The 17820-nt window shown below is 41.4% G+C and overlaps 1 non-coding gene across 1 annotated transcript; it reads left to right on the top strand.

Moving 5' to 3' along the window:
- Window positions 1-455: 455 nt before the first annotated feature.
- TRNAD-GUC (transfer RNA aspartic acid (anticodon GUC)) lies at window positions 456-527 on the top strand. The gene has a single exon. It is a non-coding gene; the product is annotated as a tRNA-Asp (tRNA).
- The last annotated feature ends 17293 nt before the right edge of the window (window positions 528-17820 follow it).

Here is a 17820-nt window from a genome sequence, read left to right as displayed (position 1 = left end):
GGCTAACAAGCCATCAAATCATCTAAATTCTTGTACTAATCCCATGCTTATTAAGTGACCTTAACAGGAATCTCCAGTCCACTTTATTTTTTCTAATATTTATTTATATTTTTTATTTGGTTGCAGCGGGTCTTAGTTGCGGCAGGTGAACTCTTAGTTGTGGCAGGCAAACTCTTAGTTGGGGCATGCATGTGGGAACTAGTTCCCTGACCAGGAATGGAAGCTTGCATTCCTTGCACCTTGAAAAACGTGTTTAAAAATCACTGGGAGCACAGAGTCTTAACCACTGTGCCACCAGGGAAGTCCCCTCCAATCCACTTTAGAGTTACATTTCTAGTGTTAAAAAAAATTGCCATTCTGATTTTTACATCAGTCTCTTGTGAGCTTTGCTAATATGAATTGGCCCCTGAGAACAACTCTGAGACACTGATTAAATTTGGGGGCTTATTGGGAGTTCCCTGGTGGTCCAGTGGTTAGGACTCAGTGCTGTCACCGCTGTGGCCCAGGTTCAACCCCTGGTCTGGGAACTAGTATGCTGCAAGCCATGCAGTGTGGCCAAAAAAAAAAAAAAGAAAAAAATTGGGGGGCTTATCACTGAGAGCAGATTCTGGGTGTGCCAAGGCCTCCAAGGGAAAGGCCAGCCTATTTTTCCCAAGAAGTAGCCCCTTGGGTCATAGTGAACTGTGCTCATTTTCTTTTCTTTTTTGTTATTTATTTATTTATTTATTTATGGCTGTGTTGGGTCTTTGTTGCTGCGTGCAGGCTTTCTCTAGTTGTGGTGAGTGGGGGCTACTCTTCATTGCGGTGCACGGGCTTCTCACTGCAGTGGCTTTTTCTTCTTGGGAGCTTGGGCTCTAGGTGCACGGGCTTCAGTAGTTGTGGCACATGGGCTCAGTAGTTGTGGCACGCAGGCTCAGCAGTTGTGGCACACAGGCTTAGCTGCTCCGTGGCACATGGGATCTTCCCGGATCAGGGCTTGAACCCGTGTCCCCTGCATTGGCAGGCGGATTCTTAACCACTGCGCCACCAGGAAAGCCCAAACTGTGCTCATTTTCCATTTTGAATTTCTGTATCTCGTATAGCACTATAAACACCAAATCTCAAGAAATGCATGTCACAGGAATAAAAAAGAATAGAAATATTACATATATTCAAGAAATTCACACACATTGTCCTTTTAGACATTTATAGAATCTCACTATATGGCTTTCCTTTCCAGAGACCCAAAGTTTGCTGGGGGTTTTTTGTTTTGTTTTTTGTTTTTGCCCGCACTGCAAGACTTGCAGGATCTCATTTCCCTGGCCAGGGATTGAACCCAGGCCACAGCAATGAAAATGCAGAATCCAACCACTAGACCACTAGGGACCTCCCCACAAAGTTCTTTTTTTTTTTTTTTTAAATGAATATCAATTGTTCCTAAAACCAGTGCCCTCTCTAGTCCTGCTGTAACTGCTTCTAAAAGTACATGAAGTTTTACTGAAAGTCTGACCTGGCAGTTTTCCCTTCTCATACCCATGGGCTCCAGGTGCACTCCTGATGCCAGATGATGCCTGTCCTGGCTGAGACAGGGAAGGCTTAGCCTCAGTGCAAGGACAGTTCAAGATTTGTCAGCTGACTGTGGCTGATTATCAAGATGTCCAAACTGGTTCCTTTGCTATGTGTAAGCAATTTAATTTTGTGCCTAATTTTAATCTGCAGTGTCTGCATCTGCTGCGTTAAAGCATTCATTAGCATTTAAAGGGGGAGTTGATGGTATTGATCACTTTTATTAAAACCAAAAGCAGTCATGTAGCAGTAACTGATGAGCACTCTCTTCGACCACTGAAGTCACAGCCAAAGTGTATGTACTCAGAACTCTGGCACAAACAGAAAATGCGATATTAAGGCAGAGACATCAAAGTGGCATCTGTTATAAGCACTTATGATTTCCCACCGTCCCCTGCCACCCCCAGCTTTCCAAATTATGAGCTTCTTGAAGGTAGGAAACTTCATTTTTTTCCTGAATTTCTACCACCTGGCACAGTGTCTGGAACAGAATAAATTTTCTGATGAGTGAATAAATTAAGAAATGAAGGTGAGATAGCCAGTGCATGTTATATAAACACTCTACAAGAGCAACTGTATTTTTCTTATAGATGTTCTAACAGCTATGTATTGCTATGTAACAAATCACCCCAAAACTTAGTGGCTTGAAATAAGAAAAAACATTTGTTATCTCACATAGTTTCTGTAGTTCAGGAATTTAGGAATGGCTTAGCTGGCTGGTTCTGGATTGGGTTTCTGATAAAGCATCAGTCAAGATGTTCAGTGGAGCTGCACTCATCTAGAGGCTTGACTGTGGCTGGAGGTTCTGCTTCCAAGATGGTTCTCTCACATGCAGCTGTTTGTTGGCACAGGACCTCAGTTGCTCCTTGTGTGGACCTTTCCACATGCTTAAGTATCCTCATGACATGGTGGCTGGATTCCCCCAGAGAGAAAGATCCAAGAGGGTAAAGTGAAAGCCAGTGTCTTTTCTGATGTAGCCTCAGACGTCACACTGAGGCATGTCCCGTAACATCCTGCTGTTTAGACAGTTCACCCTATTCCATACGGGAGGGATGACACAAGGGTGTGAATACAAGGAGGTGAGAATCACAGGGCCATCTTGCAGGTTGGCTACCACAGACACCATTAAAATCTCTGTACTCCCTAATTATAAATTGATATCTCCTCTCCTGAGCTTTGCCTTTTCTGCTTGTTTTATATTTTCTCCCAGCCTAAATGTTGAACCTGAGCAGATTTCAATGGAGTGTTAGAGCAGGAAGGCATCTTGAAGACCATTTCCCAAAGTTCAATGTCCTCATTTTACAGATGAAGAAACCAAAGCTTGTAAGGGTGAAGTGTCTGCCCAGTCACTCAGCCAGTTACAGGCAAGGCAGCACTCAAGGTCCCCAGCCTAGGCTCTTCCCTACCCTGTTCTCATGGAAGCAGTGCTTTGTGAAATGTTTAATCATGTGTGAAACTGGTGTTTGTGAGGTCCAGCAGCTGTAAGTTAACACTTATTTTATTTTGGTATAGCTGGACCTCTTAAGTCTCCATAGAGATTGGGAGAGTCATTATGGATTAGGTGTGACTAAATGCTTCTAAAACCAAAACATTCAGGCAATTACATTTTCTCTTTCTTCTATCAGGCCTGTGTCAGTTCCCTCTGGATTTTATGGTAGTTTAGAGAAAGCATTTGTTTTATGGAATTTTAATGCTCAGTTCGGTCAGGCAAAAGTTTGCTGGGGTCCTCGTGAGTTAGGCACAGGCCCTGTGTTCTCTCTGATTTCCATTGTCAATTCAGACACAAGTGTCAGAAGTAGGCGGAATTATTTCCCTATGGACTAAATTAGAAATTTGGAAAGAAAGAGATCGAAACATAAAATGGAAAAAGAGAAAGCTTCTATTTTGTGAGACAGGAATAATTCTTTCCCTGCTCCTTTGACAGTTCTTTGGCTCCTACTGTATACCACCCCTTCCTCTGACTGTATGTGTTTCATCCTTGCCTGGGGGACCTGTGGCTCTGAACTTGAAGTTCCCAGGACTTAGCTTACCCAATTACTTGTCTTTGTCTAAAAAAAGTCTAAAAATTACTAGTTCCTCCATTTGATGTAACACACTCAATAATGACCATTCCTTAAATTTAAGCCACTATAGTAAATCACTGTCTTATTCTATCAAAGAATCAAAATGAATTTACTGAAAATGAGCCATCCAGTGCTAGATGGTCAGTTTTCAGAAATCCCCTTCTTCTTACCCACACAGATGAAGTTCCAAGGAGACTCAAAGGATAATAGCACCACCTACTTATTTGACTGAGTTTTCTCTATAAGAAACGGCATCCCATGCTAGCTTGTTCAAACACAAATTTATTGTAATGTAATATAAAACATATCATGGAAGAAATAATTTTGATTAGAGTTAACATTTATTGATGGAGCATGATGTGCCAAGCCCAGTTCTAAGCCCTTCCCGCTTTTAATCTTCTCAACCTATGAGGTCGATTCTGTTATTATCTCCATTTTACAATTGAGAAAATTGAGGCATAGAAGTCAGCTATCTGACCAAGGTAATTAAGGAAGTGGCACTGTACCAGGCTAGGACCCCACAAAGGCTGGTACTGGAGGGAAGGTGGCTCCAAGGGCCTGGGGTGGGCTGCTGGCTCCTTGCCCCATGCTCCACCGTCAATGACTCAGCTTCCCCACGCTGCTGCTTTCCAAGCCACCAGCGTCGGCTGTTTGCTGCTCCACCATATTTCAGCCTGCACCAACAGGGGGCTTCCCATCCCTCGTGCTACTTTCTGAACTTTCAGCTGCAACTCCCACCTGTAACTGTTAAATTCCTTCCATAGTCCTTGTCTCAAAGTCCCAAAAGAGAGAGAATCGACTTGGCCCAGATCATATTTCTGAGACAGACCAGAGAAGGCCCAGGTTGCTCAGTTGATCTTAGGCTGGGCAGGTACCCTCCCTGGTCCTGTGGCCTGTGAAGAGAGAAGTGTGAGGATGGCAAACAATAGAAAGCATGGCCATGTAGGCTGCAAGGGTAGGCAGCTGCCATCATGTCTCTTAGAACAGGGTATAGGCATACTCTTCCAGCACATTTTTATTCTCTAATGTCTAATCTACACTGTTTGCTAGAAGGGCATATTCAAACACATTGGCTGAATTTAGTAAGTCTTTGTATGTGTAATTTATAAGAACTGTACCAAGAAAATTATATGGATAAACACGTCTGCTTTTTAAAAAAGATTGGGGGCTTCCCTGGTGGTGCAGTGGTTGAGAATCCGCCTGCCAATGCAGGGGATGCGGGTTCAAGCCCTGGTCTGGGAAGATCCCACATGCTGAGAGCAACTAAGCCCATGCACCACAACTACTGAGCCTGTGCTCTAGAGCCCGTGAGCCACAACTACTGAGCCCATGAGCCACAACTACTAAAGCCCCTGCCTAGAGCCCATGCGCTGCAACAAAAGAAGCCCCTGCAATGAGAAGCCTGCGCACTGCAACGAAGAGCAGCCCCTGCTCACCACAACTAGAGAATGCCCGCGCGCAGCAACGAAGACCCAATGCAGCCAAAAATAAATAAATAAAATAAATAAATTTATTAAAAAAAAAAAGATTGGCTTGTGAGTAGGAAACCTACGCCACTCCTATGTTTCTCCTTTACTCTCACATTACTATCACACTCATAACACTTCTGACATCACATGGGTGGGTTTTTTTCCCCCTCACCAAGCAGTCCTGCCACACCAGCAGGGGTGGCCTACAATTCAACTCCATTCTGACACTGTCTACCTGGAGATAGTGTCAGATCCCCAGGTTAAGTGCTCAGTCCCACAAGACTGCCACCCACCCTCCTCAACTTGGAATGTCAATTGCAAGTCCACGTTGTCATCTGTGCTTCTGACCAGTGGGCTATAAATCAGAGGTTCCCATGATCCCCTCCTCGGGTTTGATTAATTTGCTAGAGCAGCTCAGAGAACTCAGGAAAACAGTCTACTCATTGTTTACCAGCTAATTACAAAATGATATAAAGGCTACAGATGAACATCCAGATGGAAGAGCTGTATAGGGCATGGTATGTGGGAAGGGGCTCGGAGCTTCCATGCCTTTTCCAGAAGTGCCACTCTCCCAGCACCTCCATGTGTTCACCAAGCCAGTTCTCCAAACTCCATACTATTGAGATTTTTGTGAAGACTTCATCACATAGACGTGATCAATTATTAACTCCTTTTCCAGCCCATCTCCCCTCTGGAGAACGAGTGGTGGGGCTGAAAATCCCAAACTTCTAATCATGACTTTGTCTTTCTTGTGACCAGCCCCATCCAGGAGCTTACCAAGAATCACATTAGTGCAAAAGGCATTCCCATCACCCAGGAAATGCCAAAGGATCTAGAAGCTTGGTGTCAGGAACCAGAGTCAAAGGTCAAATATTAGAACAAAAGATGCTCCTAATGCTCTTATCACTTAGGAAAGGGTTTTATAGCTCTGGGCCAGGAACCGGGGCAGAGACCAATGTATATAATTTCTATTATTTTACAGACTGGACAACTCTATATACAAAGGGTAATCAATTTAAATCAGTATCTAGGGCTTCCCTGGTGGCGCAGTGGTTGAGAGTCCGCCTGCCGATGATGGGGACACGGGTTCGTGCCCCAGTCTGGGAAGATCCCACATGCCGCGGAACGGCTAGGCCCCTGAGCCATGGCCGCTGAGCCTGCGCGTCCGGAGCCTGTGCTCCACAACGGGAGAGGCCACAACAGTGAGAGGCCCGCGTACAGCAAAAAAAAAAAAAATCAGTATCTAATTGAGCGTCTACTGTGAGGAACGTTATGGACAAACTTCTTAAGAGTAGAAATAGAGTTTGTAGAATTTGAGAGCTAGGAAGGACTTAGGGATGACTTAGTATCCCTAAGTGTCCCTCGGACTGGAGTCAGATGTGTTCTAAAGGTCACACATCCTTTAAAAATCTTTTTAAAGTTTTCTGTCTGTATTCCAATAATAATCTAAAAAGATATGAGTGTATTTTGGATCACCTGTTCGGCCTCCTCAAACCTATGTACTGCTGTACAATTTCAGGGTTTGAGTCTGTGTTTTTGTTGATGCTAAATCAGGTTAACATAATTTTGGTGGCCTAATGATAAAAAAGGAAAACTTACTAATACAAATGAACTGCATTTATGCCAAAACCACTGCATTCAGTGGTTTTGTTGCGGAAATCCAAGGCCCAAGAGTGGCCGCTTGTCTAACACTCAGAAATGAATTGTCTGAGCAGACACACGTGCTGACAAAGCAAGAGACTTTATTGGGAAGGAGTGCTGGGGTGGAGGGCAGCAGGATAGGGGAACCCAGGAGAACTGCTCTGCCACGTGGCTCGCAGTCTCGGGTTTTATGGTAATGGGGTTAGTTTCCAGGTGGTCTCTGGCCAATCATTCTGACTCAGGGTCCTTTCTGGTGGCACGTGCCAAGATGGATTCCAGCGAGAAGGATTCTGGGAGGTTGGTAGGACATAAGGACTGTAGTCTCCTCTCTCCTTTTGACCTTTCCCGAATTCTCCCCGTTGGTGGTAGCTTGTTAGTTCCGCGTTCCTTTCCAGGACCTCCTGTTGTAAGATAACTCATGCAAGTGGCTACGATCTTGCCTGGCCAGGGCAGGTGGTTTTGGTCAGTGGTTCCCCTAACAGTTTGGTTTTCCAGTTGTTTGAACAGAGGAGGATGATGACAGAATTTGTGTAGTTGAGGGCACTGTACTCGTGAGGGAGACAGAAACTTCACTTCAAAAGACATCATTCTTCATATCTAATGAAATGTTTATTTTATTTTATTTATTTATTTTTATAGAATGTCTTTTTTTTTTTTTGGCCATGCCGTGCAGCTTGCAGGATCTTAGTTCCCTGATCAGGGATTGAACCCGGGCCACAGCAGTGAAAGTGCCGAGTCCTAACCACTGGGCCACCAGGGAATTCCCCAGAATGTCTTTTTTTTTTTTTTTTTTTTTGGAGTATAGTTGATTTATGATGTTGCGTTAGTTTCAGGTGTACAGCACCTGAAATTCAGTTACACATATATCTACTCTTATTTAGATTCTTTTCCCATAAAGGTCATTACAGAGTATTGAGTAGAGTTCCCTGTGTTATACAGTAGGTTCTTATTAGTTATCTATTTTATATATAGTAGTGTGTATATGATCATCACAACCTCCTAATTTACCCCTTCTCCCCACCTTTCCCCTTTAGTAAACATAAGTTTATTTCCTAAGTCTGTGGATCTTGATTTTATTTATATTTAGCTTGTAAATTTGTTTGGGTTGTATAGTTAGTTGAATGACAACTATAAGGTAAGGAGGTTTTTTGGGTGGTGGTGTTTTTTTTTAAGTAACATTTAACCAAAATAATTTAGTAATACTGGCAGAATTTAAGAATTATTTTGTTTAAAAGGATACCATACATTACTCAAGTTTGAGGAACACTGATTTAGGTCAACTCTACTAATTTTCAGATGGTAGGTACAAGGCACTGAAATATAAAGAAATCTGTGAGCTACTTAAGACAGGAAGTGACTTATTCATGCCGAGTGCACGGAACTTAGATCCCTAGTCATCTGTAACTGAACTAAAAAAAATAGACCACAGCAAGATGGTGACAGAGCCAGGATGAGTTTTTTTTTTTTTTTTGCGGTATGAGGGCCTCTCACTGTTGTGGCCTCTCCCGTTGCGGAGCACAGGCTCCGGACGCGCAGGCTCAGCGGCCATGGCTCACGGGCCCAGCCGCTCCGCGGCATGTGGGATCTTCTCGGACCGGGGCAAGAACCGTGTCCCCTGCATCGGCAGGCGGACTCTCAACCACTGCGCCACCAGGGAAGCCCGGGATGAGATTTTTACACCTGTCTTCTTTCCTATTCCCTGCCCTCAGCGGCTTGTCAGTTCATTGCTTACCTGGAACACCTGTGACTTTCTTTTCTTTTTTTAATTGAAATATACTTGACATATAACATTGTAAATGTAAGGTGTACAACATGTTGATTTGATACGTTTATATATTATAATATGATTGCCATTGTGATAATAATTAGCACCTTTATCATGTCACACAATTATCATTTCTCTTTAGTAGTTGGAATAATCGAGATCTAGTCTCTTAGTAAGTTTGAAGATTATAATGGAATAGAATATTGTTGTCTATATTCACTGTGTTGTGCACTAGATCTGTAGGACTTATTTACTACTTGTTACAAGCTTATACCCTTAAACAACACTCTCATATCTCCCTACTCTTCAGCCCCTGCTAACCACTATTTTATTTTTTGTTTTTACAAATTTGGCTTTTTTGGAATCCACATATAAGTGATATCATACAGCGTTTGTCTATCTCTGTCTCAACTTATCTCACTTAGCATGATGTCCTCAAGGTCCATCCAAGGTTACTGCAAATGGCAGGATTTCCTCCTTTCTCGTGGCTGAATAATATTCTTCCATTGTGTGTGTGGGGTGTGTGTGTGTGTATACACACACACACACACACACACACACCACATCTTCTTTATCCGTTCAGCTGTTGATGGACGCTTAGGTTGTTTCCATATCTTTGCTATGAGAATACTGCTGTAATAAACATGGGAATGCATATATTTTTTCAATAGCCTGTTTCCATTTCCTTTGGGTCTATACTCAGAAGTAGAATTGCTAGATTATATGGTAAATTTATTTTTTTTTAGAAACCTCCATATTGTTTTCCATAGTATTCCAACTTCTTTTTCCTGTCTTTTTTCTCTCTCCCATTCTCAGTAGTAGCAATAATTATAACCACAATTTTACTCTAGCTTGCTATGTGCCCAGTGCTTTATAAACATTATCTTGTTCAATGTTTGATTAGACTCCTCAAATCCTGAATTGTCTTCAGTTTTGTTTTGTTTACCATTTTGTTTTTCCCATGTCTTTGTCTTGTATAAGTTTCTTTAGCTGGGCAGCTTTTCAGGATGAAAGGCTGCTGAGTGTCCCTGAAGGGTGACGCTATTGTGTCTATTACAGGAATCATGAATTAATGATACTTGTCCAGTCATTATCTCGAGAGATTTTTGTTGTCCTTAAAGAGAGACAGTTCATTTTGCTTGGGATATGATTGTGGTGATTTGGTTCTCAATAAAAGACAGCTTCCATGCTGGTGGAAACCTTTGTATTTTAGAGTGTTCTACTGTGGGTTGCCTTCCTTAGGTTCCTTGAAAGAAAACACCCTTCCTCTTCCCCTCTCAATCCATCATTTTTACATAGACAGGTTTCTCAAACACAGACAGGAAAAGTATCACATGTAACAGTGCCTTCCCTTTATGCAATGCTTTACAACCAAGCCACAAAGGCTGGCCCCAGAGCCGGCAACACCACTGCGTTGGACACCCTTATCTCTGTTCTATAGAGGTGAAAAGATTTCCCTAGAAATCTAGAAGAATCTAGAGTGCTATCCAAATTGGAGCTTAAGTTTAATCTTTAATTCAGATTACTGTGGTCCCATTCACAACACTGTCTTTGTAAGACTGACTGCCATCATAGCTACAGAATAAAAAGAATGAATATTGTAGGGGAGGAAAAAGTTTCCCTCGACACTCTTAGGGTCCCTGGCTGGGTCTGAAAATTAAACCAGCAAAGACAGATTAACAGGAGAAAAGCATACAATTTATACTAGCGGGGAAAATTTGCTCTTTAATTTTACGCATACCTTAAAAGAGAATTTCTCAGAAGATAGCTATTCCCCCCACCCCCGCTGTCACTCACTCTGTTATATGAGAGGCGTATCTCAAATTGTTAACAAGTTATTTTACTCAAAAAAATCTAGGCATATCTAAAAGATATATTTGTTCTATAGCTCCCTAGCACTGATGCTATATCAAGATTGAAAAGAGTGACTTTACATTGATTCTAGTTTAAAAACAAATGATTAAGAACACAAAAACATAAAAAATAACGCAATGATTATCAATACACTCTCTTTTTCAAATCATCGTTCCCGAGTTTGCTGATTGCAGCATTTGAAAACCAAAACATTACCATTAACAGGCTGGGGAGTGGGAAATAAATTCCACCACTTTCTGCACTTCCAGGATTTGACCTTTAACATTGGGCAAATTTGTAAATTTGCCGAAGTCAGGCTGGCTTGAGGTTAAGGAGGAGCTCGGCTTAGCTCATCTGGTTGTTGGATCCACCACTGAAAGTACCGGATCATTTACCAAAGTAAATAGAACTGTAAAGACTAAAACCAAACAAAATGAAAATCGATTTTTTTAAGAGGTCATTCTGGGAATATTTTTTCTTCTCCTTACTGAAGGGTAGCTTCAATGTGCCACCCCAAAATTTGTCTCTTTGGTATAAGAATTATTTTGAGGGGATCATTTTAAAGCAACTGCAGATGCAAAGAAGGCTCTGAAAACAGTAGCAGTTACCCTTTGGTAAAGGGAAATCTTCGTTTATAAAGAAATTTACATTAGAAAGGGGGCCTGCTTTTTCAGCTGAGAGGCTTACCTGCGGTGGTGGGCAACCTTTGTTTACCAAACCTTCCTCTTCTCACCTTCCTCTGAGTTGCTTCCCCCTTTGAAGCCCCAGCTCCCATCTCTGTCCTTAGATCAGGATGGCATTTAAGTCTCACCTGTCTGGCTGCCTTTTGAGTCTCAAATCTTAGGTTCCAGTATGAATGTGCGTAATAAAATGGTTTTATTTTTCTCCTGTTAATCTGTCTTTATTATGAGGACGAGGGGTCTTAGCCAAGAACTCGGAAGAGTAGAGGAAAATTATTTTACCTCCCCTACGTCCCTTTAGAAAGCAGAGTGCTCAGCCCTTATTTCACTAAGATTACTCCATAATAAGAGTGAGATAAGTATCTTTAAAAGACAAAAGGGCCTATATGTAAAGTGCTCAGTTCGTAGCTGGCTCCTGCCAAGGGCTCAGTAGATTATAGCTGTTACCATTGTGGTTAGCAGTATTTTATTAGATCTTAAAACTCAAAATGGCCAGGCCTGAGAAAGAAGCAGTAAAACTATATTCCAGCTACTTGTTTTAGTCTTTTTATTAATCTTCTTTGTTTAAACCATTCTCCCGAGCCTTTTTCTTTGTTTTGTTTTTATATTGTTTTAAGGAGACTGGGTTAGTAGTGGGCCAATTTTTCAATTCCTTAAAATTTTGTAATCCAGTCAGTTTCCGCCCACCCCAAAATAAATATACTTATTGCCTCCAGGCGTCGGCTATTTTTAAAGGGTTGTATATCTGGGACTTGGTTGTACAAGTTTGTATGTTCCTAAACACTACATACCATGATGGCTTGGTACCGATAAGTGGAACATCGCCTGCCATATCAGTAAGCTAAGGATGTCACAGTTCATCAGTGATTGCAGCCACAGCCAATGGTGAGTTGGTGAGCCCTGAGGGAACTCAGGAAGGAAAAGAATACCTGCCAGCTAATAGCCATTAGACTGCAGCCAGTCCCCACGGTGAGCTCTGAGGAAACTCAGGATATGAAAACACAGGATACTGGCCCCAGATGGCTGAGGTGTACATCAAAGGAGTGATTTCAGTGAACCCAGACTCTTGCATCTTCCCATATACAGAAGAGCGCTAAATTCCTTAACTTGACATATCTGGTTTTCTTTAATTAACAGTAATCGTTTGATGCTCAGACCACCTGCCCTTTGTTGCAAAACTCCTATATTTCCTGGCTCCCCACCTCGGCTCTTTGGAGCAGTTCTCTCAGGGTTGCTTAAGATGTTGTCTTCCGGGTTTGAAGTCCTAAAAATTCCAGCTGAATAAAACATAGCTCTCAACTTTTAGGTTGTGAATATTTTTTTAGTCGACAGTACATTGAATAAAATTCTGTAAATTTTTAATGGATCCCCACTATTCCAATCTAATATTATTACCTAAAAAAGACAACTAAAAAAACCCACGTGTGTGTGTGTGTGTGCGTGTGTGTGTGTGTATGTGTGTGTGTGTGTGAGAGAGAGAGAGAGAGAGAAAGAGAAAAGACAACGTCTGGAAGGATATACAATAAAATATTAATTTTGTCTCTGGGTGATTAGATAGAAGGTGCTTTGTATTTTATCTTTGTTTTGCTTATTTGTATAATACCTCAAAAATGAGGGTGAATTACTTGTATCATTTTTTTAGTTAAAAATGTACTTATTATAATCTAATATCTTTAACATATGCACTACTATATATAAAATAGGTAAACAACAAGGACCTACTGTATAGCACAGGGAACTATACTTAATATTTTGTAATAACCTATATAGGAAAAGAATCTGAAAAAAAATACACACACACACACGTATATGTATAACTGAATCACTTTGCTGTACACCTGAAACTAACACAACACTTTAAATCAACTATACTTCAATTTAAAACAATTAATTAATTAAAAAAAGGAAGATATGGGGACTTCCCCGGTGGCGCAGTGGTTAAGAATCTGCCTGCCAATGCAGGGCGCACGGGTTCGAGCCCTGGTCCAGGAAGATCCCACATGCCGCAGAGCAACTAAGCCCGTGTGCCACAACTACTGAGCCTATGCTCTAAAGCCCGCGAGCCACAACTACTGAAGCCCGCGCGCCTACAGCCCGTGCTCTGCAACGAGAGGCCGCGAAAGTGAAAGGCCCGCGCCCCGCGATGAAGAGTGGCCCCACTCGCCGCAACTAGAGAAAGCCCTCGCACAGAAACGAAGACCCAACACAGCCAAAAAAATATATTAAAAAAACAAAAAACCAAAAAACCATTCCCTGACCATTATCTAGAAACTTGCTGAGCTGATGGAAGGGCACAAAGTTTCTCAGACATTCTTTGCTCCTCCCTCAACAGCTCCTCCGCCTCCCGTGCTAATCACTCAAAACCTGGACCTCTATGCCTGGCGCCTCTGATGATTCTGTTGCCAGGTGTAAGTGATACTGCTGAGGATCAAATCTTTGCCTTTTAAGCCCGTGTTTTCCATAAACCCGACTCCAAAGGATACTGAGGATGTGCCTCAAAGATATTCATTTGAATTCTTACTTCCATAGTGACATGCCCTCTGACCTAATTACTGTTATTACTCCCAGCCAGAAAAAACAAGTTGCTTTATTTGGAAATTAAGAGGAAAAAACCTGAGCCAAAAAGACCTCCTGCCGTTTCATATCAATAAATTGGAAGAAAATAACCATGCTCTCTACCCTTAAAAAAATGAGAGATCAGCAGAAATACTTTGTGATGGGCTGCATGCAATGTGGAAATATTTTTGTCTAATTTTTTATACTAATAAACTTCCAGAACTCTGAGAATCACATTGTTGGTTGTGACAGGTTGGGGGTTATAGAGGAGGAGTTTCATATGTATAAAGTTAATATAACAGTATGTGGAGATTACATTTAACCATGTGTAAACGTCCGGTATGGAAAAAGAGAATACTCAGCCACAAAAAAGAATTAAATAATGCCATTTGCAGCAACATGGATGCACCTAGAGATTATCATACTAAGTGAAGTAAGTCAGACAGAGAAAGACAAGTATCATGTTATCACTTATATGTGGAATCTAAAAAAATAAGGCAAATGAACTTATTTGCAAAACAGAAATAGACTCACAGACATAGAAAATGAATTTATAGTTACCAAAGGGGATAGCGGGGCAGGGGGAGGCATAAATTAGGAGTTTGGGATTAAAATCTACACACTACTATATATAAAATAGATAACCAACAAGGACCTACTGTATAGCACAGGGAATTATACTCAATATCTTGTAATAACCTATAATGGAAAAGAGTCTAAAACAGAATATATATATACATATATATGTATAACTGAATTACTTTGCTATATATTTGAAACTAATACAACATTGTAAATAAATTATATTTCAATAAAAATTGAAAAAAAATTTTTAAAAAAGAAAAAAAGAGTATAGGCCCAACGTTAGACTCAGCTGCAAAGCTGCAGAATGCTTTATCTAAAGACTGCAGAGGTAGCCCCAGTGTCCATCTGCCCCTCATCTGTAGGAGGTACCAGGCTAGGTGACAACTCCCAAGTGACTTTCTGGCCTTCCCTGAGTACCCAGGCCACAGAGAGTTTGGTTTTCCTTCCTAAAAAGTTCGTACCACTTACAGTCTGACATTTATATTGTGTCACTTGATATTTTTAATTAATTGATTTTAATACAGAATATATAATAAAGCGTTAAAATGATCTCATTGTTTCTGTAGGTTGGTCTTCTCTCACTAGACAGTAGCTCTCTCCTCTTCAGGGTCATTGATAATATCCTTTGACCATCCAATAACTCCACAAAAATAACAGGCACAGAGCAGCTCATACTATCAACTTGACTGAAGTGATGGTTTTTCAGGATAAAAACACCAATGTTCAAATGTCACACCAGCTCAGCCTACTGTTTCCTACCACATGTCAAAAGGCAAACAAAACACGTGCTTCATGAAACAAAATATATTTAAGTATTTAGCTATTTATTGCATTATTCTGGTGTGGTAGAAAGATTTTTTTTCAGCCAGGTGACCTGGTTTACAATACCAGCTCTGCAAATTACCCACGTGACCTTAAGCAAATCATGTAACCTCTCATAGTGATTAGTTCAGTGAGTCAGTCACTTAACAAATCTTTCATCATCATTTGATCTGTGCAGAAAGGGATGCAAAGGTGAACAAGGTCGCCTCAAATCTATCCAACACTTATAGTAAAGTTTTCATTTCTGCAATTTTTTTTGTTTTGAAAAGCTTTCCTTTTGTTGTGCTCTGAACATTCCCTCTTTAGAGCAATCTGTTCTTGTTTAAAATCTTCTCATATCTGCAGATACTAATATAGTCTTTTTTTCCCCAATGTTTATTTTCCCCCCCAGAGTCTCTGTTTTCACCAAGTTGCTTTTTCTCTATTTTTCTGTTTGTTTTCTGTCTCTTTCATATTACATGCTTTCCTCCAGTACCATCTTTTGGAGTAAGAAAAGCTGATAGGAAGCTCTGAACACTTGAGTGGAGCCTATCAGCTGTGATCTCACCATAGTGCAGTGGTTTTCTACATGTTTTGACCAAGTGAACAGTAAGAAATGCATTTTACATAATGACCCTGTGTATGTGGATCTTAAAAGCTTCACAGTACTTTGACAATACTTTCCTTTATTATATGTGATACAGTCTCATTTTTTCTTTTCTGTTTTGTGGACACAACCTACCGTAATAAATTCATGATGTAGTAAAGTATTATCACCATAAGTTGAAAAGCACCAGTAGAGATGATCTAGCTGGGCTATTTTCTGGAGGAATCCTGGTCAGTCCTTCTCTCTTGGACTTATTAGACAAGTACCCAGAAGATACTTTTCTTTTTCTCTGCATGGAGAGTGTCAACTAAAAAAAAAAAAAAAAAAACCACAGCAAGCTGCAAATCAGATGGTTTATTTGGGGTTTTAAGTATTGCAATCCAGGACACACAGATTCAGGTAACCCCAAAAGAGTGTTGTGAGGAAGAGGAAGAGTCAGGGGCTTATAAAGACAAAAGGCCATGCCGTTGTTGAAAGTTGCCTGGTGAGAACTGTGATGGACTCTGACTTGAGTCAGAATATATTTGCTTTGAAGGAATCACAGATTGTTTCAGGTAGGGGTCTGATAAGTACAGTATTTTGAGTTTCTGGCAGGTGTTCTGGATGCCTTCATCAGGTCAAAAGGTCAGATTCCATTCAGGTTGAGATGTGCATAAGTCACACATCCGTAGCGGCTGTCCAGCTACATTTTGGAGAGCTCTTTTAATGATACCAACTTCATTTTGATTTTCCTTTCACAACAGTTCATGCCTGGTGGCCAGAGGTCTGGGAGCCTGGGAGTTGATCTTCAACATGTGAATGGTTATTAATCACCAATTTTTCAAGTTAGAGTCCCTCACTTCAGAAGCCCTTTATATTAACCTCTGCAGGTGATAAACCTCAGTCTCGGGAGAGAGGCAGCCACTTGGGGGTTCCAGTGGGGGAGGGGCCTGGGGCTCCAATTGCTCCTTTCTGAATTTCTGAATTCTGAAAACTGAATTTCAACCATTCCTCCTTTTTGTAGCTCACCTGTACCCCTCTTCAGAAAGGTATATGATGCTGCCAATTTCTGAGTCTTTTGGGAATTCTGCCCTGTAAGAGGAATCCATTTTCTTGTTTTGTTTGTTCGCTTTAATCTCTTTTTTTAAACATCTTTATTGGAGTATAACTGCTTGGTGTGTTAGTTTCTGCTGTAGGAATCCATTTTCTTAAGATGGTTCCCATTCCACCCATTCTTTTCCAGTTTGTAAAATGTTGCTGCTTTTGTTTCCTCTCCCAATTTCTTTGATTTTTCTCTTTTTAAAAACCAGCAAACAACCACCCCTGTTACTGTGGGTTTAGTGGAGTGTGGGAAGGGAGCATGGATCATTGCTGGTATTAAAGCCAACATGTAAACCAGCCTTTATATACAACTTCATATTTTCTTTAAAATTTTTAAATTTAACATTATAGCATAATCACTTACCTGTATAATAAAAAAAATACTCGATAAACATCATTTAACTGCTGCTTATATGCCATTGTCCTTTCTTAAGAATTTCACCATCGTGGACATTGGGCTTGTTCCTAATTTTTCCCCGTTATGAATAATACTGTAATGAACATCTGTGTGTATAAAACCATGACCCGATTTTAGCTGATTTCCTTAGAACTGTTAAAAAACAAAATTCAGCTGAGTAAGTGTAAAGATCTAATTGGCTTTATTCAACAATTCATGAATCGGGGCAGCATCCCGATAGGTAGATAGAGAGGAACTCCGAGGGGCTGTACAAAAGGGTAGAAAGGGGGCTTCCCTAGGGGCGCAGTGGTTGAGAGTCCGCCTGCCGATGCAGGGGACACGGGTTCGTGCCCGTGTCCGGGAAGATCCCACATGCCGCGGAGCGGCTGGGCCCGTGAGCCATGGCCGCTGAGCCTGCGCGTCCGGAGCCTGTGCTCCCCAACGGGAGAGGCCACAGCAGTGAGAGGCCCACACACCGAAAAAAAAAAAATTAGCTTTACTGCCCCTCACCTTTTAAAAAAAAAAAAAAGGGCATTAAGGGTCAGGGATAAGGAAAGCACGCACTGCTTCAGGCAAGGTCACCTTCCCATGGGGGATGGAAGGGGTCTACCCGGTGGATTACCTCATTAGTACTGACCAGGCAATTCCGGACTGGCTAGTTAAAGGTTACATTCCTGGGAGAGGCAGAAACTGCAATTAGGTTAGGTACCGAGTCTTGGTTTGCTGATGTGGAGCTTAGCTCAAGTGACTCCATCTGGAGGCTGTTGTCTCTTTTTC

The sequence above is a fragment of the Delphinapterus leucas genome, chromosome 8 (genome assembly GCF_059928025.1).
Source record: "Delphinapterus leucas isolate spDelLeu-1000000601 "Yukka" chromosome 8, BTC_Dleu_Yukka2, whole genome shotgun sequence".
NCBI classification, from domain to species: Eukaryota; Metazoa; Chordata; class Mammalia; order Artiodactyla; family Monodontidae; genus Delphinapterus; species Delphinapterus leucas.
This window is presented reverse-complemented; position numbering and strand designations above follow the sequence as displayed.